Consider the following 27,091-nt stretch of genomic DNA (forward strand, 5'->3'; position numbering starts at 1 on the left):
GATGGTATGACTTCAAGGTTCACGCTGCTACTCTAGTGTCCTTCTTTAATAAAGAAGAATATTTAAGAATTTAACTGTAAGTGAGCCAAGTAAATTATGGTTTGTTCATTCTTAGTAAGCAGCCCAGATTCTGTTTTTGAGATGGCTGTCTAATATATTTTATTTTTTGATCACTATTTATATACCTTGCCCCAACACAGCAAAAAGAATTACCAATCCATAGAGACAAAAAGTACATTAGTGGTCACCAGGGGCTCTATGAATGAGGAGTGACTGCTTAATGGGTATGGAGTCTCCTTTTGGCATAATAAAAATGTGTTGGAACTAAAAAGATGACGGCTGCACAATTCTGTGAATGTACTAAATGCCAATGAATTGTATGCTTTAAGTGGTTAACTTGTTATGTGAATTTCATCTCAACCGAAAAAGAAAGAACAATCTATAACATTTTGGTTAATAGTAGGGGGAAGGTTCTAAAATATTAGTTAATAGGAAAAAAGTAGGTTATACGATTATATGTAGCACAATACCAAATTTGAAAAACAAAATTTTTTATGCTTTTAATATTTGGATACATACACTAACAGTGTCTATATCTGTATTTCAGAATAAATGTTGTTTTCTTTATGTTTTCTATATCTTCTAGGTCATATATTTCTTTTATTATCAGGACAAATACATTTTTTAAAGAATTTAATCACAAGTTTAGTGATGTAATTGATTTAAAAGTCCTAAAATAAAAAAATGGTTGAACTAAATTCAAATATATCAATACCTATAGTAAATGTGAATAGTCTAAACACACCAATTAGAAGAGATTGTCAGAAAGGAAAAAAAAAAATAGCCTAACTATATGCTGTCTATAAGAAGCTCCAAATATAATAATATAGGGAGGCTGAAAGTAAAAGGCTAGGAAAAGATACAGCATGCAAACACTAATCAAAGAAAGCCAGAGTGGCTATATTAATATCAGACTTCAGAGTGAAGAAAATACCAGTGACAATGAGGGACATCACACAATAATAAATGGGTCACGCACCTTGAAGACATAATCCTAAATGTGTATGCACTTAACGACAAAGCTTCAAAATACATGAACCCAAAACTGACAGAACTGAAAGGAGAAACAGACAAGTCCAAAACTGAAGTTGGAGACTTCAACACTCTTTTCTCAGTAATAGATAGAACTAGTTGATCTCCCCAATAAAAATCTATAAAGATATAGAGAAATTGAACAACAGCATCAACCAACTACATCTCACTGACATTTATACAACACTCCACCCAACAATAGCAAAATACACATCCTTTCGAGGTACACATGAAATACTCACCAAGATAGACAATATCTCTTGGGTGTATCTCCTGGGTCATAAACACCTTGACAAATTTAAAAGAATTGAAATCATACAAAGTATGCTCTCTTAACATAATAGAATTAAACTAGAAATGATCAAACAAGATAACAGAAAAATTACCAAACATTTGGAAACTTAACTACATACTTCAATACAATCCATGGGTCAAACAGGAAGTCTCAAGGGAAATTAGGAAATACTTTGAACTGAATGAAAATGAAAATACAGTATTTCAAAATTTATGATAAGCAGCTAAAAGCAGCACTCTGAGGGAAATTTACAGTTGTTGTAGACTAAACATTTGTATCCTCCCCCCACCAAATTTTTATTTTGAAACTTAATCCCCAATGTGAGTGTATTTCGAAGTTGGGCCTCTGAGAGGTGATTAGGTCCTGAGGGTAGAGCCCTCATGAATGACATTAGCATCCTTATTAAAAAACATCCCAGAAAGGATACAGCAAGAAGGCCACCTTATGAAGTAGGAGACTAGCCCTCAACAGACACTGAATCTGCCAGCATCTCTATTTTAGACTTCCCAGCCTCCAGAAATGTAAGAAATAAATTTCAGTTGTTTACAAGCCACCCAGTCTATAGTAGTTTATTACAGCAGCCCAAACAGACTAAGAGAATAATATTAAATACCTACATTATAAAAGAAAGGTCTCAAATCAATGACCCCAAGCTTCCATCTTAAGACACTAGAAAAAGAAAAAAATAAACCCAAGTCAAGCAGAAGGAGGGAAATAATAAAATTAAGAGCAGAAATCCAGGGACTTCCCTGGTGGTGCAGTGGTTAAGAATCCACCTGCCAATTCAGTGACACGGGTTCGAGCCACGGTCTGGGAAGATCCCACATGCCGCAGAGCAACTAAGCCTGTGCGCCACAACTATTGAGCCTGTGCTCTAGAGCCCGTGCTCTGCAACAAGAGAAGCCACCACAATGAGAAGCCCACGCACCACAACAAAGAGTAGCCCTGCTCGCCGCGACTAGAGAAAGCCGGCGCACAGCAATGAAGACCCAACGCAGCCAAAATAATAATAATAATAATAATAATAATAAATAAAAAGAGCAGAAATCCATGTAACTGAAAACAGAAAAACAGGAAAATCAATGAACCCAAAAGCTGGTTTTCTTAAAATTAAGAAATCTATCAAGATTATTACAGAAAAAAAGAGAGGAGACACAAAATATCAAGAATAAGAGAGGGTTATCACTACATACACAGAAAGCATTAGAATAATAATAAAGGATAGTACAAACAATTCTACACACATAAATTCAATGATTTAGTGAAAAGGATCAATTCCTTGAAATTACGCAAAGTCACCCAAGATGAAACATAACCTGAACAGATCTATAACTATAAAGATAAACTGAAGGGCTTCAGTGGTGAAGAATCCGCCTGCCGATGCAGGGGACATGGGTTTGAGCCCTGGTCCGGGAAGATCCCACATGCCGCAGGGCAACTAAGCCCGTGTGCCACAACTACTGAGCCTGGGCTATTGAGCCCACGAGCCACAACTACTGAGGCCGTGCACCGAGAGCCCATGGTCGGCAACAAGAGAAGCCACCACAATGAGAAGCCCACGCACCGCAACGAAGAGTAGCCCCTCCTCGCCGCAACTAGAGAAAGCTCACGTGCAGCAACGAAGACCGAATGCAGCCAAAAATAAATGAATAAATAAATAAAAAGAAGAACCCTCCAGGCCCAGGTTTCACTAGCAAATACTTTAGAAGAAGATGGCCACCAATTCTACACAATTTGTTACAGAAAACAAAAAAAATTGGTACAACATACCAGAGTTTATAGAGCTGCAGGCAACTAGCCACATGTAGCTACTGAGTGCTTGAAGTGGAACTACAGCCACACGTTGAAATGATACTATTTGGGCTATACCAAGTTAAATAAAATGTATTATTAAATGCTCTTTAAAGTCTTAGTAAGACTTAGGTCAGATAAGGTCTGCTTTCCTATTCACTTCTGATTTCTAAATACAAAAGACAATTGTAAAACTAAAAAAGGAAAAAATGACTTTGAAGTGGCTACTAAGCCAAAGCCTGACCCACTGTAGAATTCAGTTACTTTCAAGACCATCTCAAAACAAAGTACAAGCAAAACTCTTAGAAATCATAAGAGGAAACTGGAAGGACACTGATCACTACCAAGTAAAATCCAGAGGCTCAAAGCATTCCTACCTGGAGCCAAATGTCTGACATTGACATTCTCTTTGTAAAGAAAGGAAACCATAAGCTCTTTAAAGTTAAAAGGAGAAAAATTAAGAGGGTTTTTTAAAAAGGGATTTTGTTTTTCAAGATAAACATTACAGAATGAACTAATTTCTAAGTGATAAATATCTTTGCCATTCCAAGGAAAAACTCATTAGAGCACTGTGTGGCTAATGTCAAAGCATCATTACAGGAAGAGAATGGAATTTGCTTTTCAGTAAAAAGATACCCTCTTCAAAAATTCCTACAGTTAACTGCAAGACTAATAGGAGGTATGTATGTATTTATTTATGGCTGTGCTGGGTCTTCGTTTCTGTGCGAGGGCTTTCTCTAGTTGCGGCAAGCGGGGGCCACTCTTCATCGCGGTGTGCGGGTCTCTCACTACCGCAGCCTCTCATATTGTGGAGCACAGGCTCCAGACGCGCAGGCTCAGTAGTTGTGGCTCACAGGCCTAGTTGCTCCGTGGCATGTGGGATCTTCCCAGACCAGGGCTCAAACCCGTGTCCCCTGCATCGGCAGGCAGATTCTCAACCACTGAGCCACCAGGGAAGCCCCTAATAGGAGGTTTTTAAAAATAACAGCTACATTTCGAGCAATAATTAAGGAATATAAACTGCATCATAAAAATTAAAATATCAGATAAACCTTAAAAGCCCTATACTTCAATTACTTTAGACACTAATCACCATTCTGTTAAAATAAAATAACCACATATTTTTCAGTAGTTATATAGCCCCACACCCACAGTTTTGCTTTCTGTGGTTTCAATTACCCAAGGCCAACCTCAATCTGAAAATACTAAATGGAAAATTCCAGAAATACACAATTCATAAGTTTTAAGCTGCACACCATTCTAACTGGTGTAATGAAATCTCATGCCTTCCCACTCCATCCCACCCAGAACCCCCAACCATCGACATCATCTGCTCCTGACATCCAACCATTCACATTGTCATGGCTTGATGATCCAGGATCACCCAAAGCAAATGATCCTCCTTGTAGGTATTTTATCGTCTCACATCATCACAAGAAGGGTGATTACAAACAATAAAATATTTTGAGAGAGAGAGACAGAAGGAGAGAGGGAGACAGACCACATTCACATAACTCTTATTACAGCATATTGTTATAACTGTTCTATTTTATTATGTTATGTTAATCTCTTATTGTGCTTGATTTATAAATTAAGCTTTATCATAGGTATGTATGTACAGGAAAAACCACAGTATATATGGGGTTCAGCACTATCCATGGTTTCAGGCATCCACTGGGGGTCTTGGAATGTTCCCCCAAGGACAAGAGGGGGACTACTGTACTGATAAATTAGATATCCACCATGATTTGAATAGGAAGCAATTATGCTTGCTTCCTGATTTGTAAGAGACATGCTGTGGTCTGATTCAGTGGCAAGGGTACACAACGGCACTTATTAAAAATTCCCATCACATAACAATTCAGTAAAACCTTAAGAATTACTCATCTGAAACACTTTCAGCATACATGTAAACATTTTTGTGATGGGGAAATGGACATATCTCCTCCATTGTAAGTCTTACTTTTCACCTCATTTTTAATATTTCTGAAATCAAAATGCATATGATCAAATATGTTCATTTAATATGACAATGCTCTTCCCTTCTCCTCACAAGAAAAGTAGTCATTAAACCAATGATGCACATTAAAATTACTGTCACATAAGTGAGGAGGGGGAAGATGGCGGAAGAGTAAGACGCGGAGATCACCTTCCTCCCCACAGATACATCAGAAATACCTCTACACGTGGAACAACTCCTACAGAACACCCACTGAACGCTGGCAGAAAACCTCAGACCTCCCAAAAGGCAAGAAACTCCCCCACGATCCTGGGTAGGGCAAAATAAAAAAGAATAAACAGAGACAAAAGAATATGGACGGGACCTACACCAGTGGGAGGGAGCTGTGAAGGAGGAAAGGTTTCCACACACTAGGAACCCCTTCACGGGCGGAGACTGCGGGTGGCGGTGGGGGGAAGTTTCGGAGCCGCGGAGGAGAGTACAGCAACAGGGGTGCGGAGGGCAAAGCGGAGAGATTCCCGCACAGAGGACCGGTGCTGACCAGCACTCACCAGCCTGAGAGGCTTGTCTGCTCACGTGCAGAGGCGGGCGGTGCTGGGAGCTGAGGCTTGGGCTTCGGTTGGATGCAGGGAGAGGACTGGAGTTGGCGGCGTGAACACAGCCTGAAGGTGTTAGTGCACCACGACTAGCCGACTAGCCGGGAGGGAGTCCGGGAAAAAGTCTGGACCTACCGAAGACGCAAGAGACTTTTTCTTCCCTCTTTGTTTCCTCGTGCACGAGAAGAGGGGATTAAGAGCGCTGCTTAAAGGAGCTCCAGAGACGGGCGCGAGCCGCGGCTATCAGCGCGAGCCGCGGCTATCAGCGCGGAACCCAGAGCCAGGCATGAGACGCTAAGGCCGCTGCTGCCACCACCAAGAAACCTGTGTGCGAGCACAGGTCACTATCCACACCTCCCCTCCCGGGAGCCTGTGCAGCCCGCCACTGCCAGGGTCCCGTGATCCAGGGACAACTTCCCCGGGAGAACGCATAGCGTTGACTCAGGCAGGGCAATGTCACGCCGGGCTCTGCCGCAGCAGGCTCGACCTGCATCCGTGCCCCTCCCTCCCCTCGGCCTGAGTGAGCCAGAGCCCCCTAATCAGCTGCTCCTTTAACCCTGTCCTGTCTGAGCGAAGAACAGACGCCCTCCAGTGACCTACATGCAGAGGCGGGCCCAAATCCAAAGCTGAACCCCAGGAGCTGTGCGAAGAAGAGAAAAAGAAAGGGAAATTTCTCCCAGCAGCCTCAGGAGCAGCGGATTAAATCTCCACAATCAACTTGATGTACCCTGCAACGGTGGAATACGTGAATAGACAACAAATCATCCCAAATTGAGGAGGTGGACGTTGAGAGCAAGATACATTATTTTTTCCCCTTTTCCTCTTTTTGTGAGTGTATGTGTATGCTTCTGTGTGCGATTTTGTCTGTATAGGGTTCTGTCCGTCCGTTTTTGTTTTTAATAAAAAAATTTTTCTTAACCATTATTTTCTATTTTAATAACTTTATTTTATTTTATTTTATCCTCTTTCTTTCTTTCTACTTTTTCTCCCTTTTATTCTGAGCGTGTGGATGAAAGGCTCTTGGTGCTGCAGCCAGGACTCAGTGCTGTGCCTCTGAGGTGGGAGAGCCAACTTCAGGACACTGGTCCACAAGAGACCTCCCAGCTCCACGTAATATCAAATGGCAAAAATCTCCCAGAGATCACCATCTCAATGCCAACACCCAGCTTCACTCAACGACCAGCAAGCAACAGTGCTGAACACCCTATGCCAAACAACTAGCAAGACAGGAACACAACCCCACTCATTAGCAGAGAGGCTGCCTAAAATCATAATAAGGCCACAGACACCCCAAAACACACCACCAGACGTGGACCTGCCCACCAGAAACACAAGGTCCAGCCTCATCCACCAGAACACAGGCACTAGTCCCCTCCACCAGGAAGCCTACCCAACCCACTGAACCAACTTTAGCCACTGGGGACAGACACCAAAAACAATGGGAACTACGAACCTGCAGCATGCAAAAAGGAGACCCCAAACACAGTAAGATAAGCAAAATGAGAAGACAGAAAAACACACAGCAGATGAAGGAGCAAGATAAAAACCCACCAGACCTAACAAATGAAGAGGAATTAGGCAGTCTACCTGAAAAAGAATTCAGAATAATGATAGTAAAGATGATCCAAAATCTTGGAAATAGAATAGACAAAATGCAAGAAACATTTAACGAGAACCTAGAAGAACTAAAGAGGAAACAAGCAATGATGAACAACACAATAAATGAAATTAAAAATACTCTAGAAGGGATCAATACCAGAATAACTGAGGCAGAAGAATGGATAAGTGACCTGGAAGATAAAATACTGGAAATAACTACTGAAGAGCACAATAAAGAAAAAAGAATGAAAAGAACTGAGGACAGTCTCAGAGACCTCTGGGACAACGTTAAACGCATCATTATTCGAATTATAGGGGTCCCAGAATGAGAAGAGAAAAAGAAAGGGACTGAGAAAATACTTGAAGAGATTATAGTTGAAAACTTCCCTAATATGGGAAAGGAAATAAGTCCAGCAAGCACAGAGTCCCATACGGGATAAATCCAAGGAGAAACACGCCAAGATACATATTAATCAAACTATCAAAAATTAAATACAAAGATAACATATTAAAAGCAGCAAGGGAAAAACAACAAATAACACACAAGGGAATCCCCATAAGGTTAACAGCTGATCTTTCAGCAGAAACTCTGCAAGCCAGAAGGGAGTGGCAGGACAGGACATATTTAAAGTGATGAAGGAGAAAAACCTACAACCAAGATTACTCTACCCAGCAAGGATCTCATTCAGATTTTATGGAGAAATTAAAACCTTTACAGACAAGCAAAACCTGAGAGAGTTCAGCACCACCAAACCAGCTTTATAACAAATGCTAAAGGAACTTCTCTGGGCAAGAAACACAAAAGAAGGAAAAGACCTACAATAACAAACACAAAACAATTAAGAAAATGGGAATAGGAACATACATATCGATAATTACCTTAAATGTAAATGGATTAAATGCTCCCATCAAAACACACAGACTGGCTGAATGGATACAAAAACAAGACCCATATATATGCTGTCTACAAGAGACCCACTTCAGACCTAGGAACACATACAGACTGAAAGTGAGGGGACGGAAAAAGATATTCCATGCAAATTGAAATCAGAAGAAAGCTGGAGTAGCAATTCTCATATCAGACAAAACAGACTTTAAAATAAAGACTATTAGAAGAGGGCTTCCCTGGTGGTGCAGTGGTTGAGAGTCCACCTGCCAATGCAGGGTACATGGGTTAGTGCCCCGGTCTGGGAAGATCCCACATGCCGCGGAGCAGCTGGGCACGAGAGCCATGGCCACTGAGCCTGTGTGTCCGGAGCATGTGCTCTGCAACGGGAGAGGCCAACAGTGAGAGGCCCGTGTACCGCAAAAAAAAAAAAAAAAAAAAAGACTATTACAAAAGACAAAGAAGGACACCACATAATGATCAAGGGATCAATCCAAGAAGATATAACAATTGTAAATATTTATGCACACAACATAGGAGCACCTCAATACATAAGGCAAATACTAACAGCCATAAAAGGGGAAATCGACAGTAACACACTCATAGTAGGGGACTTTAACATCCCACTTTAACCAATGGACAGATCACCCAAAATGAAAATAAATAAGGAAACACAAGCTTTAAATGATACATTAAAAAATATGGACTTAATTGATATTTATAGGACATTCCATCCAAAAACAACAGAATACACATTTTTCTCAAGTGCTCATGGAACATTCTCCAGGATAGATCATATGTTGGGTCACAAATCAAGCCTTGGTACATTTAAGAAAATTGAAATTGTATCAACTATCTTTTCCGACCACAACGCTATGAGACTAGATATCAATTACAGGAAAAGATCTGTAAAAAATACAAACACAGGGAGGCTAAACGATACACTACTTAATAACGAAGTGATCACTAAAGAAATCAAAGAGGAAATCAAAAAATACCTAGAAACAAATGACAATGGAGACACGACGACCCAAAACCTATGGGATGCAGCAAAGGCAGTTCTAAGAGGGAAGTTTATAGCAATACAATCCTACATTAAGAAACAGGAAACATCTTGAATAAATAACCTAACCTTGCACCTAAAGCAATTAGAGAAAGAACAAAAAACCCCCAAAGTTAGCAGAAGGAAAGAAATAATAAAGATCAGATCAGAAATAAATGAAAAAGAAATGAAGGAAACAATAGCAAAGATCAATAAAACTAAAAGCTGATTCTTTGAGAAGATAAACAAAATTGATAAACCATTAGCCAGACTCATCAAGAAAAAAAGGGAGAAGACTCAAATCAATAGAATTAGAAATGAAAAAAGAGAAGTTACAACTGCCACTGCAGAAATACAAAAGATCATGAGAGATTACTACAAGCAAACTCTAGGCCAATAAAATGGACAACTGGGAAGAAATGGACAAATTCTTAGAAATGCACAAATTGCCAAGACTAAATCAGGAAGAAATAGAAAATATGAACAGACCAATCACAAGCACTGAAATTTAAACTGTGATTAAAAATCTTCCAACAAACAAAAGTCCAGGACCAGATGGCTTCACAGGCGAATTCTATCAAACATTTAGAGAAGAGCTAACACCTATCTTTCTCAAACTCTTCCAAAATATAGCAGAGGGAGGAACACTCCCAAACTCATTCTACGAGGTCACCATCACCCTGATACCGAAACCAGACAAAGATGTCACAAAGAAAGAAACTACAGGCTAATATCACTGATGAACACAGATGCAAAAATCCTCAACAAAATACTAGCAAACAGAATCCAACAGCACATTAAAAGGATCATACACCATGATCAAGTGGGGTTTATTCCAGGAATGCACGGATTCTTCAATATATGCAAATCAATCAACGTGATACACCATATTAACAAACTGAAGGAGAAAAACCATATGATCATCTCAATAGATGCAGAGAAAGCTTTCGACAAAATTGAACAACCATTTATGATAAAAACTCTACAGACGGCTTCCCTGGTGGCGCAGTGGTTGAGAGTCCGCCTGCCAATGCAGGGGACACGGGTTCGTGCCCCGGTCCGGGAAGATCCCACATGCCGCGGAATGGCTGGGTCCGTGAGCCATGGCCGCTGAGCCTGCGCATCCGGAGCCTGTGCTCCGCAATGGGAGAGGCCACAACAGTGAGAGGCCCGCGTACCGGGAAAAAAAAAAAAAACCCTACAGAAAGTAGGCATAGAGGGAACGTTCCTCAACATAATAAAGGCCATATATGACAAACCCACAGCCAACATCGTCCTCAATGGTGAAAAACTGAAAGCATTTCCACTAAGATCAGGAACAAGACAAGGTGGCTCACTCTCACCACTCTTACTCAACATAGTTTTGGAAGTTTTAGCCACAGCAATCAGAGAAGAAAAGGAAATAAAAGGAATCCAAATTGGAAAAGAAGTTAAGCTGTCACTGTTTGCAGATGACATGATACTATACACAGAGAATCCTAAAGATGCTACCAGGAAACTACTAGAGCTAATCAATGAATTTGGTAAAGTAGCAGGATATAAAATTAATGCACAGAAATCTCTGGCATTCCTATACACTAATGATGAAAAATCTGAAAGTGAAATTAAGAAAACACTCCCATTTACCACTGCAACAAAAAGAATAAAATATCTAGGAATAAACCTACCTAAGGAGACAAAAAACGTGTATGCAGAAAATTATAAGACACTGATGAAAGAAATTAAAGATGATACAAATAGATGGAGAGATATACCATGTTCTTGGATTGGAAGAATCAACACTGTGAAAATGACTCTACTACCCAAAGCAATATACAGATTCAATGCAATCCCTACCACTGGCATTTTTCTCAGAAATAGAACAAAAAATTTCACAATTTGTATGGAAACACTAAAGACCCCAAACAGCCAAAGCAATCTTGAGAACGAAAAACGGATCTGGAGGAATCAGGCCTCCTGACTTCAGACTATACTACAAAGCTACAGTAATCAAGACAGTATGGTACTGGCACAAAAACAGAAAGATAGATCAATGGAACAGGATAGAAAGCCCAGAGATAAACCCACGCACATATGGTCACCTTATCTTTGATAAAGGAGGCAGAAATGTACAGTGGAGAAAGGACAGCCTCTTCAATAAGTGGTGCTGGGAAAACTGGACAGGTACATGTAAAAGTATGAGATTAGAAAACTCCCTAACACCATACACAAAAATAAGCTCAAAATGGATTAAAGACCTAAATGTAAGGCCAGAAACTATCAAACTCTTAGAGGAAAACATAGGCAGCACACTCTGTGACATAAATCACAGCAAGATTCTTTTTGACCCACCTCCTAGAGAAATGGAAAATTAAAAAAAAATAAACAAATGGGACCTAATGAAACTTAAAAGCTTTTGCACCGCAAAGGAAACCATAAACAAGACCAAAAGACAACCCTCAGAATGGGAGAAAATATTTGGAAATGAAGCAACTGACAAAGGATTAATCTCCAAAATTTACAAGCAGCTCATGCAGCTCAATAACAAAAAAACAAACAACCCAATCCAAAAATGGGCAGAAGACCTAAATAGACATTTCTCCAAAGAAGATATACAGAGCCAACAAACACATGAAAGAATGCTCAACATCATTAATCATTAGAGAAATGCAAATCAAAACTACAATGAGATATCATCTCACACCAGTCAGAATGGACATCAAAAAATCTAGAAATAAATGCTGGAGAGGGTGTGGAGAAAAGGGAACACTCTTGCACTGCTGGTGGGAATGTGAATTGGTACAGCCACTATGGAGATACAGTACGGAGTTTCCTTTAAAAACTACAAATAGAACTACCATATGACCCAGCAATCCCACTACTGGGCATATACCCTGAGAAAACCACAAATTCAAAGAGTCATGTACCAAAATGTTCATTGCAGCTCTATTTACAATAGCCAGGAGATGGAAGCAACCTAAGTGTCCACCAACAGATGAATGGATAAAGAAGATGTGGCACATATATAAAATGGAATATTACTCAGCCATAAAAAGAAACGAAATTGAATTATTTGTAGTGAGGTGGATGGACCTAGAGTCTGTCATACAGAATGAAGTAAGTCAGAAAGAAAGAGACAAATACCGTATGCTAACACATATATATGGAATGTAAGGGAAAAAATGTCATGATGAACGTAGGGGTAAGACAGGAATAAAGACACAGACCTACTAGAGAATGGACCTGAGGATATGGGGAGGGGGAAGAGTAAGCTGTGACAAAGTGAGAGAGTGGCATGGACATATATACACTACCAAACGTAAAATAGATAGCTAGTGGGAAGCAGCTGCATAGCACAGGGAGATCAGCTCAGTGCTTTGTGACCACCTAGAGGGGTGGGATAGGGAGTGTGGGAGGGAGGGAGACGCAAGAGGGAAGAGACAGGGGAACATAGGTATATGTATAACTGATTCACTTTGTTATAAAGCAAAAACTAACACACCACTGTAAAGCAATTATACTCCAATCAACATGTTAAAAAAAAATCAAAGAAGCGTAGGAAGTTTTATGTGTTTATGTTTCACTATGATAGGGATATACTCTCTACGTAACGAAATACTTTTTAACTAGATTCTACCTAAGCTATAGCCCTTACCAATGCATACACACACAAAAGTTAAGAATTATATATATATATTTTTCTTGGATGTGGGCAAATCTCACTTTAATTCCAAATGGCTTCATTTACAGCACATTCAATAATGAACAAGCAGGAGAGGTGTGACTTTTGAACATATGAATATATAAAAGTCCCTTGAAATTCAGGTAGTCAAGATAAGGGCATTTCACAAGGAAAGCACCCCCGCCACCTCCCATTTTTCTGAAGACTGTTTTACACTCATTTTAAAAGATGATGAGATATACTCAGAAGTTCAAAGTAGTAGGATGTGCCTTGCAGGGAGAGAAGAAAACCTTTTTTCAGATTGTTGGGTAAATACATATCAGCAATTCCACTAGACAAAGGCTGATGGATGTCCTCCCTGAGTCAGGCTAGGGCAGAACACTTAGTGAAAGGGGGCTCTGAGTAGGGATGGGAAACTGGGAGAAAGGGACACACAGTACCAACCAGTTCCCCTCTAACACGCCATGCCGTGACCCCAGACATGGGTGTACAAGAGCAGCCACCGGGGTGGCGACTGACTGTCCTCACTGCCAGGAATCGACAAAGGGCTTCAATTTGGCCCATGGACAAAATCCTTGACCAGCAAACTCAAATTGTCACTGAATTTAAATCATAAAGGATCTAAGGAAATACTTGTTTTATGTATATGTATATATGGACTACTTACACGATTAACATTCCTCTTCCCCTAAGGTTAGTTCTATAAACTGGAATGGCCTAAGCATCATATAATTTTGATTTTATTTTACGTGTTCAAAAGAGAAAGGAGGGAACGGAGAGAAAAGTGTCATAAATTCTTCAACTCTGGGGCTCAGCACGTACAACAGCCTCCTCAGACAAAAGGTTCATCCAGATTGTTGGGTAGTTTCAATGCTGAGCGAAGACTAGGGGAGCCCACTGCAACCCCCACAGAAAGAATTCTACAGTTACTCTATCACGGTGCTCTAGCTAAAGTATAGGTTTCAAACTACAGAGAGTTTCAACTTAACATCTAAAATTTTAAACTGTAGCATTTCAGCAACAAATAAGCTCAGAAGCTCATCTCAGAAGTAAAATTAAAGACCTATTGCCCTGATGTATGAAAGTCAAGCTGTCACTCTCAGCTACACCCTACTTCCAGGCTTAGGCAGACACACAAGGTGGTGGCGGCTCCTTGGCGGTGCCATTCACAGTGGCATCGTTGTACGGGGGTGCATAGCACCGTAGTGTCATTGCTGGTAACAGAGGCCAGGACATCGGAGGAGTTCCTGCCACTGATGAATCGGTAGCAGTTCCAAACACAGCTAATCAAGTACCCCTTAAAAGTAAAGATAATGCTGATAAACAGAATAATAATAAAGACCAAACAAGGTAGGAGTCACTGACATGCTATCACCTTCGTAAAGAAAATCAGGAGGCAGCTGTCGTATGTATTCCTGGATGGAGTCTGGATAAACAAGCACAACGACTGCAACCAAGGTGTTCAGGGAAAAATCAAAGACCTGGTAACAGGAGAATGGGATGATCCAGGCCACGTGTTGCCTGTATCCTCCATAAGTAGCCACCGCACAGATCAGGATCATGAGCAGAGAAACTGCAATAGCAGTGCACATGCTGACAACATCCATGAACTCAAAGTCACCTCCGAGTTCAAAACTTGAAAAGTGATACTGATCTGGATCAGCCAGGGCGCTCAACAGAAGCAGCAGTACCACGGCATTGATGATCAGGTACCAGATACCAAGCAGGATGGTGCCGGTGCAGACATGGCAGCACAGGCAGCAGCTGTTGGAGTAGAACCGCGTCCAGGGGGCCACCATCTTCTTCACTCAGGCCGCTGGCACAGCAGTGCGAGCGCGCACCCAAGTTTGCGGGAGCTTCAGCTGCATTGGACCGAGCCCGCCGTGTGGCTGCTGCCGGCTCCTCAGCCACTCCTGCTTGCGCTCCCAGCCCCGCTCGCTGCCCGCCAGCCCTTGCTGCGCGACTCCCCCGAGAGATACGAGCAATTGCCTCCAAGAATTATATTTTTTAAAACAGCAATTATGCCTATTTATTTTTTAAACGGTCAGTGGTTTTACAACTATTTATTTTCTGTTTAACAATAAATACATGGATATTAATAAAGAATTAAATTTGGTTAAAAATTTTTAAGGAACTGTCGATCCTTAAATTCAGAATCCTTGGAACCTAACATTCCAGATCAAAGACATTTCCATTATCAAAACGGCTCTGGCTACCATAAGAAAAAAGATGCTGCTTTGAAATTATATTTTTGCACTTCCACTAAACCCTTAGATATATATTTGGTCTACTGAGAAATAATACAATTAATTATAAAGGAAACAGTGTTAGCATGAACAGTTCACATTAAAACTACTCACATTACAATTTTCAAGTAGTTAAAATATTTGACGCTTCGTACCTAGACATGCAAATATTTTATTTACTACACTTTAAAGATCTATCACTGTTTCACCTGATCTCTTGATTTCGATGCTTCATAGAGGTTCAGGACCCACATGACTGCATTTTAGATATTAATCTGAACAGTAGAGCCACTTCACACTGCCTGTGACTCCTGAGGAACTACCTGGACACGACCACCAAACAAATGACCACTTGGTGTCAGTACAACCAACTGGATTGTACAAACCTGCAGGCTTCCTTCTCTGAAGCCAAAATAGCCCATCGCCTTTTAAACTTAATGTAGACCTTATAAGGTAAAGATATTTAAGGATTTTGGATCTCATTTACATATTGAAATGTCCCTTCTAAAAACACTTCCCATACAAATCACAATCAGCTTAGGATAGCATTCTTTTAATCAAAAAAGAAATCTCTTATTTTCAAGGGGTACTCTTATTTCTGATACTGGAGGGATCTAGAGATCAAAACTGAAACAGAGAGTATCTTTTTTTTTTAAAGAGATAAAGAATTTTTTTAAATTTTCTTTTTACACAGCAGGTTCTTATTAGTCATCCATTTTACACATATCTATGTATACATATCAATCCCAATCTCCAAATTCATCCCACCACTCCCCCACCACCACGTTTCCCCCTTGGTGTCCATATGTTTGTTCTCTATATCTGTGTCTCAATTTCTGCCCGGCAACCAGTTCATCTGTACCATTTTTCTAGGTTCCACATAAATGCGTTAATATATGATACTGGTTTTCCTCTTTCTGACTTCACTCTGTATGACAGTCTCTAGATTCATCCACATCTCTACAAATGACCCAAGTTCGTTCCCTTTTATGGCTAATACTCCATTGTATGTATGTACCATATCTTCTTTAACCATTTGTCTGTTGAGGGGCATTTAGGTTGCTTCCATGACCTGGCTATTGTAAACAGTGCTGCAATGAACACTAGGGTGTATGTGTCTTTTTGAATTATGGTTTTCTCTGGGTATATGCCCAGTAGTGGGATTGCTGAGTCATATGGTAATTCTATTTTTAGTTTCTTAAGGAACCTCCATACTGTTCTCCATAGTGGCTATATCAATTTACATTCCCACCAACAGTGCAAGAGGGTTCCCTTTTCTCCACACCCTCTCCAACATTTGTTGTTTGTACATTTTTTGATGATGCCCATTCTAACTGCTGTGAGGTGATACTTCATTGTAGTTTTGATTTGCATTTCTCTAATAATTAGTGATGTTGAGCAGCTTTTCATGTGCTTCTTGGCCATCTCTATGTCTTCTTGGAGAAATGTCTATTTTGATCTTCTGCCCATTTTTGGATTAGCTGGTTTGTTTAATATTGAGCTGCACGAGCTGTTTATATATTTTGGAGATTAATCCTTTGTCCGTTGATTCGCTTGCAAATATTTCCTCCCATTCTCAGGGTTGTCTTTTCGTCTTGTTTGTAGCTTCTTTTGCTTTGCAAAAGCTTTTAAGTTTCATTAGGTCCCATTTGTTTTTATTTCCATTAATCTAGGAGGTGGATCAAAAGAGATCTTGCTGTCATTTATGTCAGAGAGTGTTCTTCCTATGTTTTCCTCTAAGAGTTTTAAAGTGTCTGGTCTTACATTTAGGTCTCTAATCCATTTTGAGTTTACTTTTGTGTATGGTGTTAAGGAGTGTTCTAACTTCATTTTACATGTAGCTGTCCAGTTTCCTCAGCACCGCTTACTGAAGAGACTGTCTTTACTCCATTGTATATCCTTGCCTCCTTTGTCATAGCTGACCATAGGTGTGTGGGTTTATCTCTGGGCTTTCTATCCTGTTCCACTGATGTATTTTTCTGTGCCAGTACCATATTGTCTTGATTACTGTAGCTCTGTAGTATAGTCTGAAGTCAGGGAGTCTAATTCCTCCAGCTCCGTTTTTTTTCCCTCAAGACTGCTTTGGCTACTCTGGGTCTTTTGTGTCTCCATACAAATTTTAAGATTTTTTGTTCTAGTTCTGTAAAAGATACCATTGGTAATTTGACAGGGATTGCACTGAATCTGTAGACTGCTTTGGGTAGTAGAGTCATTTTCACAATATTGATCCTTCCAATCCAAGAACATGGTATATCTCTCCATCTGTTGGTATCATCTTTAATTTCTTTCATCAGGGTCTTATAGTTTTCTGCATACAGATCTTTTGTCTCCTTAGGTAGGTTTATTCCTAGGTATTATATTCTTTTTGTTGCAATGGTAAATGGGAGTGTTTCCTTAACTTCTCTTTCAGATTTTTCATCATTAGTGTACAGGAATGCAAGAGATTTCTGTGAATTAATTTTGTATCCTGCAACTATACCAAATTCAATGATTAGCTCTGTTTTCTGGTGGCATCTTTAGGATTCTCTATGTATAGTATCATGTCATCTGCAAAGAGTGACAGTTTTACCTCTTCTTTTCCAATTTGTATTCCTTTTATTTCTTTTTCTTCTCTGATTGCCGAGGCTAGGACTTCCAAAAGTATGTTGAATAATAGTGGTAAGAGTGGACATCCTTGTCTTGTTCCTGATTGTAGAGGAAATACTTTCAGTTTTTCACCATTGAGAATGATGTTTGCTGTGGGTTTGTCATATATGGCCTTTATTATGTTGAGGTAGGTTCCCTCTATGCCCACTTTCTGGAGAGTTTTTATCATAAATGGGTGTTGAAGTTTGTCAAAAGTTTTTCTGCATCTACTGAGATTACCATATGGTTATTCTTCTTCAATTTGTTAATATGGTGTATCACATTGATTGATTTGCGTATATTGAAGAATGCTTGCATCCCTGGGATAAATCCCACTTGATCATGGTATACGATCCTTTTAATGTGTTGCTGGATTCTATTTCCTAGTATTTTGTTGAGGATTTTTTTTTTTTTTTTGCGGTACGCGGGCCTCTCACTGTTGTGGCCTCTCCCTTTGTGAAGCACAGGCTCCGGACGTGCAGGCTGCGCGGCCATGGCTCATGGGCCCAGCCGCTCCGCAGCATGTGGGATCTTCCCGGACCGGGGCACAAACCCGTATCCCCTGCATCGGCAGGCGGACTCTCAACCACTGTGCCACGAGGGAAGCCCTTGTTGAGGATTTTTCCATCTATATTCATCAGTGATATTGGTCTGTAATTTTCCTTTTTTGTAGTATGTTTGTCTGGTTTTGGTATCAGGGTGATGGTGGCCTCATAGAATGAGTTTGGGAGTGTTCCTTCCTCTGCAATGCTTTGGAAGCGTTTGAGAAGGATGGGTGTTAGCTCTTCTCTAAATGTTTGATAGAATTCACCTCTGAAGCCATCTGGTCCTGGAGTTTTGTTTGTTGGAAGATTTTTTTTTTTCTTTTTTGGGCAGTACACGGGCCTCACTGCTGCGGTCTCTCCCGCTGCGGAGCACAGGCTCCGGTCGCACAGGCTCAGTGGCCATGGCTCACGGGCCCAGCCGCTCCACAGCATGTGGGACCTTCCTGGACCAGGGCATGAACCCATGTCCCCTGCATCAGCAGGCACTCTCTCAACCACTGCACCAACAGGAAAGCCCTGTTGGAAGATTTTTAATCACAGTTTCAATTTCATTACTTGTGACTGGTCTGTTCATATTTTCTATTTCTTCCTGGTTCAGTCTTGGAAGGTTATATCTTTCTAAGAATTTGTCCATATCTTCCAGGTTGTCCATTTTATTGCCATAGAGTTGTTGTAGTTGTCTCTTAGAATGCTTTGTATTTCTGTGGTGTCTGTTGTAACTTCTCCTTTTTCATTTCTAATTTTATTGATTTGAGTCCTCTCCCTCTTTTTCTTGATGAGTCTGGCTAATGGTTTATCCATTTTGTTTATCTTCCCAAAGAACTAGCTTTTACTTTTATTGATCTTTGCTACTGTTTTCTTTGTTTCTATTTCAGTTATTTCTGCTCTGATCTTTATGATTTCTTTCCTTCTGCTAACTTTGTGCTTTGTTTGTTCTTCTTTCTCTAGTTCCTTTAGGTGTAAGGTTAGATTGTTTATTTGAGATTTTTCTTGTTTCTTCAGGTAGGCTTGTATTGCTATAAACTTCCCTCTTAGAACTGCTTTTGCTGCATCCCATAGGTTTTGGACTGTCGTGTTTTCATTGTCGTTTGTCTCTAGGTATTTTTTGATTTCCTATTTGATTTCTTCAGTGGTCTCTTGGTTATTTAGTAACAGATTGTTTAGCCTCCATGTGTCTGTGTTTTTTAGGGTTTTTTCCCCTGTAATTGATTTGTAATCTCACAGCATTGTGATCAGAAATTTTATATGATTTCAATTTTCTTAAATTTACTGAGGCTTGATTTGTGACCCAAGATGTGATCTATCCTGGAGAATGTTCTGTGCGCACTTCAGAAGAAAGTGTAATCTGCTGTTTTTGGATGGAATGTCCTAGAAATATCAATTAAATCTATCTGGTCTACTGGGTCATTTAAAGCTTGTGTTTCCATATTAATTTTCTGTTTGGATGATCTGTGCATTGGTGTAAGTGAGGTGTTAAAGTCTCCCATTATTATTATGTTACTGTCCATTTCTTCTTTTATAGCTGTTAGCAGTTGCCTTATGTATTGAGGTGCTCCTATGTTGGGTGCATATATATTTATAATTGTTTTATCTTCTTCTTGGATTGATCCCTTGATCATTATGTAGTGTCCTTCCTTGTCTCTTGTAATATTCTTTACTTTAATGTCTACTTTATCAGATATGAGTATTGCTACTCCAGCTTTCTTTTGATTTCCATTTGCATGGAACATCTTTTTCCATCCCCTCACTTTCAGTCTGTATGTGTCCCTAGGTCTGAAGTGGGTCTCTTGTAGACAACATATATATGCGTCCATTCAGCGAGCCTGTGTCTTTTAGTTGGAGCATTTAATCCATTCACGTTTAAGGTAATTATCGATATGTATGTTCCTATGACCATTTTCTTAATTGTTTTGGGTTTGTTTTTGTAGGTCCTTTTCTTCTCTTGTGTTTCCCACTTAGAGAAGTTCCTTTAGCATTTGCTGTAGAGCTGGTTTGGTGGTGGTGAATTCTTTTAGCTTTTGTTTGTCTGTAAAGCTTCTGACTTCTCACCAAATCTGAATGAGATCCTTGCTGGGAAGGGTAATCTTGGTTGTAGGTTCATCACTTTAAATATGTCATGCCACTCCCTTCTGGCTTGTAGAGTTTCTGCTGAGGAATCAGCTGTTTACCTCATGGGAGTTCTCATGTATGTTATTTGTCGTTCTTCCCTTACTGCTTTCAATCATTTTTCTTTGTCTTTAATTTTTGCCAATTTGATTACTATGTGTCTCGGTGTGTTTCCCCTTGGGTTTATCCTGTATGGGACTTTCTGTGCTTCCTGGACTTGGGTGGCTATTTTCTTTCCCATGTTAGGGAAGTTTTCGACTATAATCTCTTCAAATATTTTCTCAGGTCTTTCTCTCTTCTCCTTCTGGGACCCCTATAATGCAAATGTTGTTGCGTTTAATGTTGTCCCAGAGGTCTCTTAGGCTGTCTTCATTTCTTTTCATTCTTTTTTCTTTATTCTGTTCTGTATCAGTGAATTCCACCATTCTGTCTTCCAGGTCATTTATCTGTTCTTCTGCCTCAGTTATTCTGCTATTGATTCCTTCTAGTGTACTTTTCATTTCAGTTATTGTATTGTTCATTTCTGTTTATTTGTTCTTTAATTCTTCTAAGTCTTTGCTAAACATTTCTTGCATCTTCTCAATCTCTGCCTCCATTCTTTTTCTGAGGTCCTGGATTATCTTCACTATCATTATTCTGAATTCTTTTTTTGGAAGGTTGCCTATCTCTACTTCATTTAGTTGTTTTTCTGGGGTTTTATCTTGTTCCTTCATCTGGTACATAGCCCTGTGCCTTTTCATCTTGTCTATTTTTCTGTGATGTGGTTTTTGTTCCACAGGCTGTTGCTAAATGATACACATGTCTAGGGGGCTAGAATGGCACCATGTTGGCTGACTGCTCCAGGAGCTCTAATCTGGCTTGCGGCTGCTGCTGCTGGTGGTTTTCCTTCCTTCCTTCCTCCCTCCCTTCCTTTTTCAGAGAGTATCTTATTGAGGATCTTCTAGAACCAAATGAAGCAGGGTTTTTGAGTGCAACATAAAAGAGAGACATTCTAAAGGTGGGGTCAGTAGGCAAAAGGGCAAGAGAGCTGGCAGAGATGCCAAATAGAACAGCATCTAAATAGAAGACACCTGTGTAGAGTCTAGAGGACATCTATAAAACCAGAGCTTCTTTTACAACATCATCAGTTAAAACACTGGAGAAGAATGAGGAGGAGCAGTCCCACACTACCTGGTTAAGGTGGACATTCCATAAACTGGAGAAGCTGAAAGAGGAACTTACAAAGGTTTAAAGAAATAAACTGTGTGGTTTACATAGAGCAACCATTAAGTTTCCTAACCTGTGGGACTATATTATATAGTATGATTTGGGAGCTTAATAAGGGAAGTTCCATTTCTAACCTCTGAGAAAACTAAATGAATATAAGTATTTAATCTACATGTGAATTGTCCCTAAGGAACCACGTGAAGCCATTTAACAAGAAGAGCTATTTCAAATGGAAGAAACCCTCATCAGCATGTGATAACCAGAGTATCACGTGACCTCAGTGCCTACTTCACAACTAGAACCCCTCTGCTTTAGAAGGAACCATCAAGTGCAGGGGTACAGCTCTCCTGTGGAACTTTGGGTTTTTTTGGGTTTTTTCTTTTGGGTGGTTTTTTTTTTGGCTGTATCGTGCAGCATGTGGGACCTTAGTTCCCCAACCAGGGACTGAACCAGCACCCCTTGCATTTGGGAACATGGAGTCTTAACCAGTGGACCGCTAGGGAAGTCCGTCTCCTGTGGAACTTTGAAAGACGGTACTCTACTAGGAAGAGGGGAGGCATGTTTGTACCAAGGCTAAAATGGTGACAAGCACCCATGCTGCTTACTCCTTTCCAAGAGTTAAATGTCCTACAGGAACTGTATATCTCCTGGAAAGCAGGAACTCCTTGGGGAACACCAGTATTTACTCAACCACCTAAGAGTCACCTTGCCAATCTCAGCCTGACCCTCATTCCCACTCACTCCGGAAATGAAGAGTACTTGTGGACCATATACCCCAGTCTCCTAAACTCTGCCAAGTACCAACAACCTGGAGCCAAAGTTTCCCTGTAAACCCAATATAGTAGTGTCCAATGGCAAAGATCATAAAACTACTTTTGTTCATTTATAACTATAATTTATAGCTAATTTATAATTTATAACTTTCACTGAAACTTAGACAAGTCATTAATTATCTCTGGTCTTCAGTTTCCCCACCCATAAAGTGCAGCTAATATTTCCCATATAATTTATATGAAAAAGCCCAGTACAATGCCTGACATAAAGTAGGCATTAGATAACAGGTTGTTTTTATCTAAGAAGCAAAAGTCTGTAGAAAGAAATAAAATAAAATGTTTGAGCTTGCAAATAATTCTGCCAAGAATCAAATACTTAGTGGTACTCAACCAAGGGAGTTAGAAATGTGTGTGGTGGGAGAGGAGGGGTGGCTCTAAAGATGAACATGGTATTTAGTGAGAGGGCCAAGGGTCTTATAAATATGCCCCACATAAAGAAGAACTGTCCACACAATATGCCAATAGCACACTCCTGTTGAGAGACTGAAAGAGTACAACCAATCTAAAATGAGGGAAGAAGACCCACTTTGTAAATTATTAAATATGGCAAGAATTCCTTTTAGGAAGAGAAATGAGCTCAAACAACATAAGTATTATTATAAAAATAAGGAGAATGGATTCTTTCTAGAAAAGACCATTAAAGACTCAAGAAGAGACCACCCAACCAAAACCAAAACCAAACAAACAAAGCAAGCTTTGTTGTTAAAACAGAAAGATGAGGGACTTCCCTGGCAGTCCAGTGGTTAAGATGTCGCCTTCCAATGCAGGGGATGCAGGTTCAATCCCTGATCAGCGAGCTAAGATCCTACATGCCTCTTGGCCAAAAAACCAAGACATAAAACAGAAGCAATATTGTAACAAATTCAATGAAGACTTAAAAAAAAAAAGGTCCACATCAAAAAAAAAAAACCTTAAAAAAAAAAAAGCAGAAAGATAAGGCATAGAGAAGTTACCTAACTTGTCCAAGTTTGTGCCCAGGCAATGTAGTCCTACATTCCAAACGCCTACCACTACACTATACTCAATGCACTAGCAAGCTAAGAGTGAGCAGAAAAACTGAAAGAGCCATTCATGCCAAGGTTAACATAGCAGCTTATTTTTTTCACATGTTCACAGCTGTAGTTTTATGTATATTATGTATATTTCACTTTCTGCCAGTCATTTAACAGTTCTGCTATCACGACATGTTTTATAATCAACATTAAACTGAATTCAATGGAATACAGTAGCTTGTAAATGGAATTAAATTCTTTATTAGAGTAGATGGGGTTTGCAAACTATACTCCACACAGCCCTGGAGGTCACCTCAGACAGAAGGCAGGGAAACACGGGCCAAGGAGGCTCCCAATTCAACAAAGCCAGTTTCAGTTTTATCTTTTCTCTTTTTTGGAGGAGGCATTCACATATACTTTTATCAAGAAAAGGGTTCCACTGATTAAGAAAAATGCTTGAAAACCATGGAATCAGATGAACTATTAAGATCCCTTGTAGGTATTAGATTTCAAAGTCCTGAAAAACAACTCACAGACTATATGACCAAGAAAGGCTTTGAAGTTTTTACTGCCTTCAGAGCTACTATATTTATACTCTACCTACTTATAGAATTTGAGAGGGATGTTAAAAGTATAAATTTTCATGTCACATATAGTGATAATTATTTTTAATTTAACAATAAAACACACGCACAAAATAAGACTAGAGCTCTCAAGCATGGGAGAACACTATGAAGCAGTATCTTTGCATCAAAGAAATTTTTTTAAAGTCATGTATGTTGTCTTTCTCCTCCTTTAAAAACACTGACGTGCATTTTAAAATTTGAGTAGCCACTCTCCACTTGGCTCAGCTTTTTCAAGAGTTACAAAGATAAATGAGACATATATCACCTTACATTTTAAAATCGATATTAGACATTCATCAAATTAACTGGGCAGAAAGAGGTGAAGTGCCAAAGAGAGGCAAAGGAAAGGGAAAGAGATTATGAAATGGAGCTCAGCAATGGGAGAAACCATTTGCAAGTAAGAAGATTCTCAGGAGAGGTGGCCTGAGAAGAGGGGAGAAATAATCTCTCTGCATTCTGATAGATGATTGTTACATGATGTTGATTCTGTATTCAACAGATAGTTCACTGTCTAGTAGGAGAAAAGGATAAGTAAACAAACACCTAAAACACAATGTGTTAACTAAAATAACAAGCGTGTGCATAATATAAGTGAAAAGGGAAGTAGGTATTTCCTTCCGGTAGAGGGGTAAGAAGGGGGGAGGAGGGAAGGAGGAAAGGGAGTTCACCAGGGTGCTGAGGATGAGCAGGGGTTTGTTGTAAAGAAAAAGGTATTTCAGGCAATAGGAACAACATGAGCAAGGGCATGAAGAAGTGAAATCATGTGGTGTCTTTGGGGACTGGCTGTGGAGAGTAAAGAGGTGACTAAGGATGAAAGTGAAAATGAGACCAGACCAGATCATGAGGAGCTTTTTTTTTTTTTTTCTTTGCGGTACGCGGGCCTCTCACTGTTGTGGCCTCTCCCGCTGCGGAGCACAGGCTCCGGATGCACAGGCTCAGCGGCCATGGCTCACGGGCCTAGCCGCTCCGTGGCATGTGGGATCATCCCGGACCGGGGCACGAACCCGTGTCCCCTGCATCGGCAGGCGGACTCTCAATCACTGCGCCAACAGGGAAGGCCCATGAGGAGCTTTAAGCCCTGTGCCAAGGAGTTTGGCTCCATTACAGGAGGCACAAAGGTTTTCGGCAAAGAATGGTGTTACAAAGGATGACACTAAACATTATAATTTTTTCAGTCAGAGAAATACTTCAAGTTTCCACTGGCTGCAAAAACATATATGAGAAAATTAATTCCAGGACTCCTTTAAATAACTCCAAAGGTCCCACTGGCCATGAGTCCCCAGTTAAGAGCTCCCTGAGGACAGGAACTCTTTTTTAATTTATTTTTCTCTGGATCTCTAAGACATAGGATATAGAGAAACAAATAGGAATTGGTCTGTGATTAAGGATGATAAGACAGAACAAAAGATGACTCAAGCTTCTGGCTTGATCATCTCAGTGGGATGACAATTACAAGAATATAAGTTTTGCCTATACTCTACAGAATATCCAGAGGTTCTGTCCACAAGCACTTAAATACAGGTTTGAAACTCCAAGGAGCCTGCACCACAGATATGACTTCGAGTACCATGTATGCCGTACTGGTGACAGATGAAGCCAGGTGGGTGGATGAGGTCACAGAGCATAAACAGGGCCCAGCTCACAATCTAAGACAGGCATACCTTGGAGACAGAGTTGGTTCGGTTCCAGATCAATGCAATACAGTGAATACTGCCATAACGCGAGTCACATGAACTTTTTGTTTTCCCAGTGCATTACGTTTACTGTACACTGTAGTCTAAGTGTGCAACAGCATTATGTCTAAGAAAACAATGCACATATCTTAATTAAAAAATCCTTTATTGGCAAAAACCGCTAACCATCATCTGAGCCTTTAGCAAGTTGTAATCTTTTTTGCTGGTGGAAGGTCTTGCCTCCATGTTGATGGCTACAGACTGATCAGCTTGGGAGTTGCTGAAGGCTGGGGCAGCTTAAAGTAAGAGAACAATGAAGTTTGCTGCCTTGACTGACTCTTCCTTTTACGATCAGTTTCTCTGTAACATGCAATGCTGTTTGATAGCATTTTGCCCACAGATGAAATTCTTCCAAATTGGGAGTCAGTTCTTTCAAACCCTGCCATTCCTTTATCAACTAAGTTTATGTAACATTCTAAGTCCTTTGTTATTTCAACAATCTTCACAGCATCTTCACCAGGACTAGATACCATCTCAAGGAGCCACTTTCTTTGCTCGTCATAAAAAGTTAACTCCTCATCGGTTAAAGTTTTATCCTGAGATTGCAGCCATTCAGTCACATCTTCAGGCTCCGCTTCTAATTCTCTCGCTACATCCACCACATCTGCAGTTACTTCCTCCGCTGAAGTCTCGAACCCCTCCAAAGTCATCCACGAGGGTTACAGTCAGCTTCTTCCAAACTCCTCTTAATGTTGATATTTTGACCTCCTCCCATGAATCACAAATGTTCTTAATGGCATCTAGAATGGTGAATCCTTTCCAGAAGGACTTACTTTGCCCAGATGCATCAGAGGATTCACTATAGCCTCACAAAATGTATTTCTTAAAGAACAAGACTTGAAAGTAGAAATGACTCTTTGATCTATGGCTACAGAACGGATGTTGTGTTGGCAGACATGAAAATCTCGTTGCATATCTCCATCAGAGCTCTTGGGTGACCAGGAGCACCGTCAATGAGTAGTAACATTTTGAAAGGAATCTTTTTTTCTGAGCAGTAAGTCTCAACAGTGGGCTTGAAATGGTCAGTGAAGCATGTTGCAAACAGATGTACAGTCATCCAGGCTTTGTTGTTTCATTTACAGAGCACAGGCAGAGCAGATTGAGCATAATTTTTAAGGGCCCTAGAGTTTTCAGAATGGTAAATGATCACTGGCTTCACCGTAAAGCCACCAGCTGCATTAGCCCCTAACAAGAAAGCCTGTCCTTTGGAGCCAGGCACTGACTTCTCCTCCTTAGCTATGAAAGTCCTAGATGGCA

General features: G+C 40.2%; 1 protein-coding gene and 1 pseudogene across 5 annotated transcripts in view; both read right to left on the reverse strand.

The window, feature by feature from the left end:
• ILRUN (inflammation and lipid regulator with UBA-like and NBR1-like domains) overlaps positions 1–27,091 on the reverse strand; it is a 121,620-nt gene that overhangs the window by 48,664 nt on the left and 45,865 nt on the right. The window lies entirely within an intron of this gene.
• LOC125960325 (lysosomal-associated transmembrane protein 4B-like) lies at positions 10,898–26,196 on the reverse strand (annotated as a pseudogene).

Source organism: Orcinus orca, chromosome 10 (assembly GCF_937001465.1).
Source record: "Orcinus orca chromosome 10, mOrcOrc1.1, whole genome shotgun sequence".
Lineage (NCBI taxonomy): Eukaryota > Metazoa > Chordata > Mammalia > Artiodactyla > Delphinidae > Orcinus > Orcinus orca.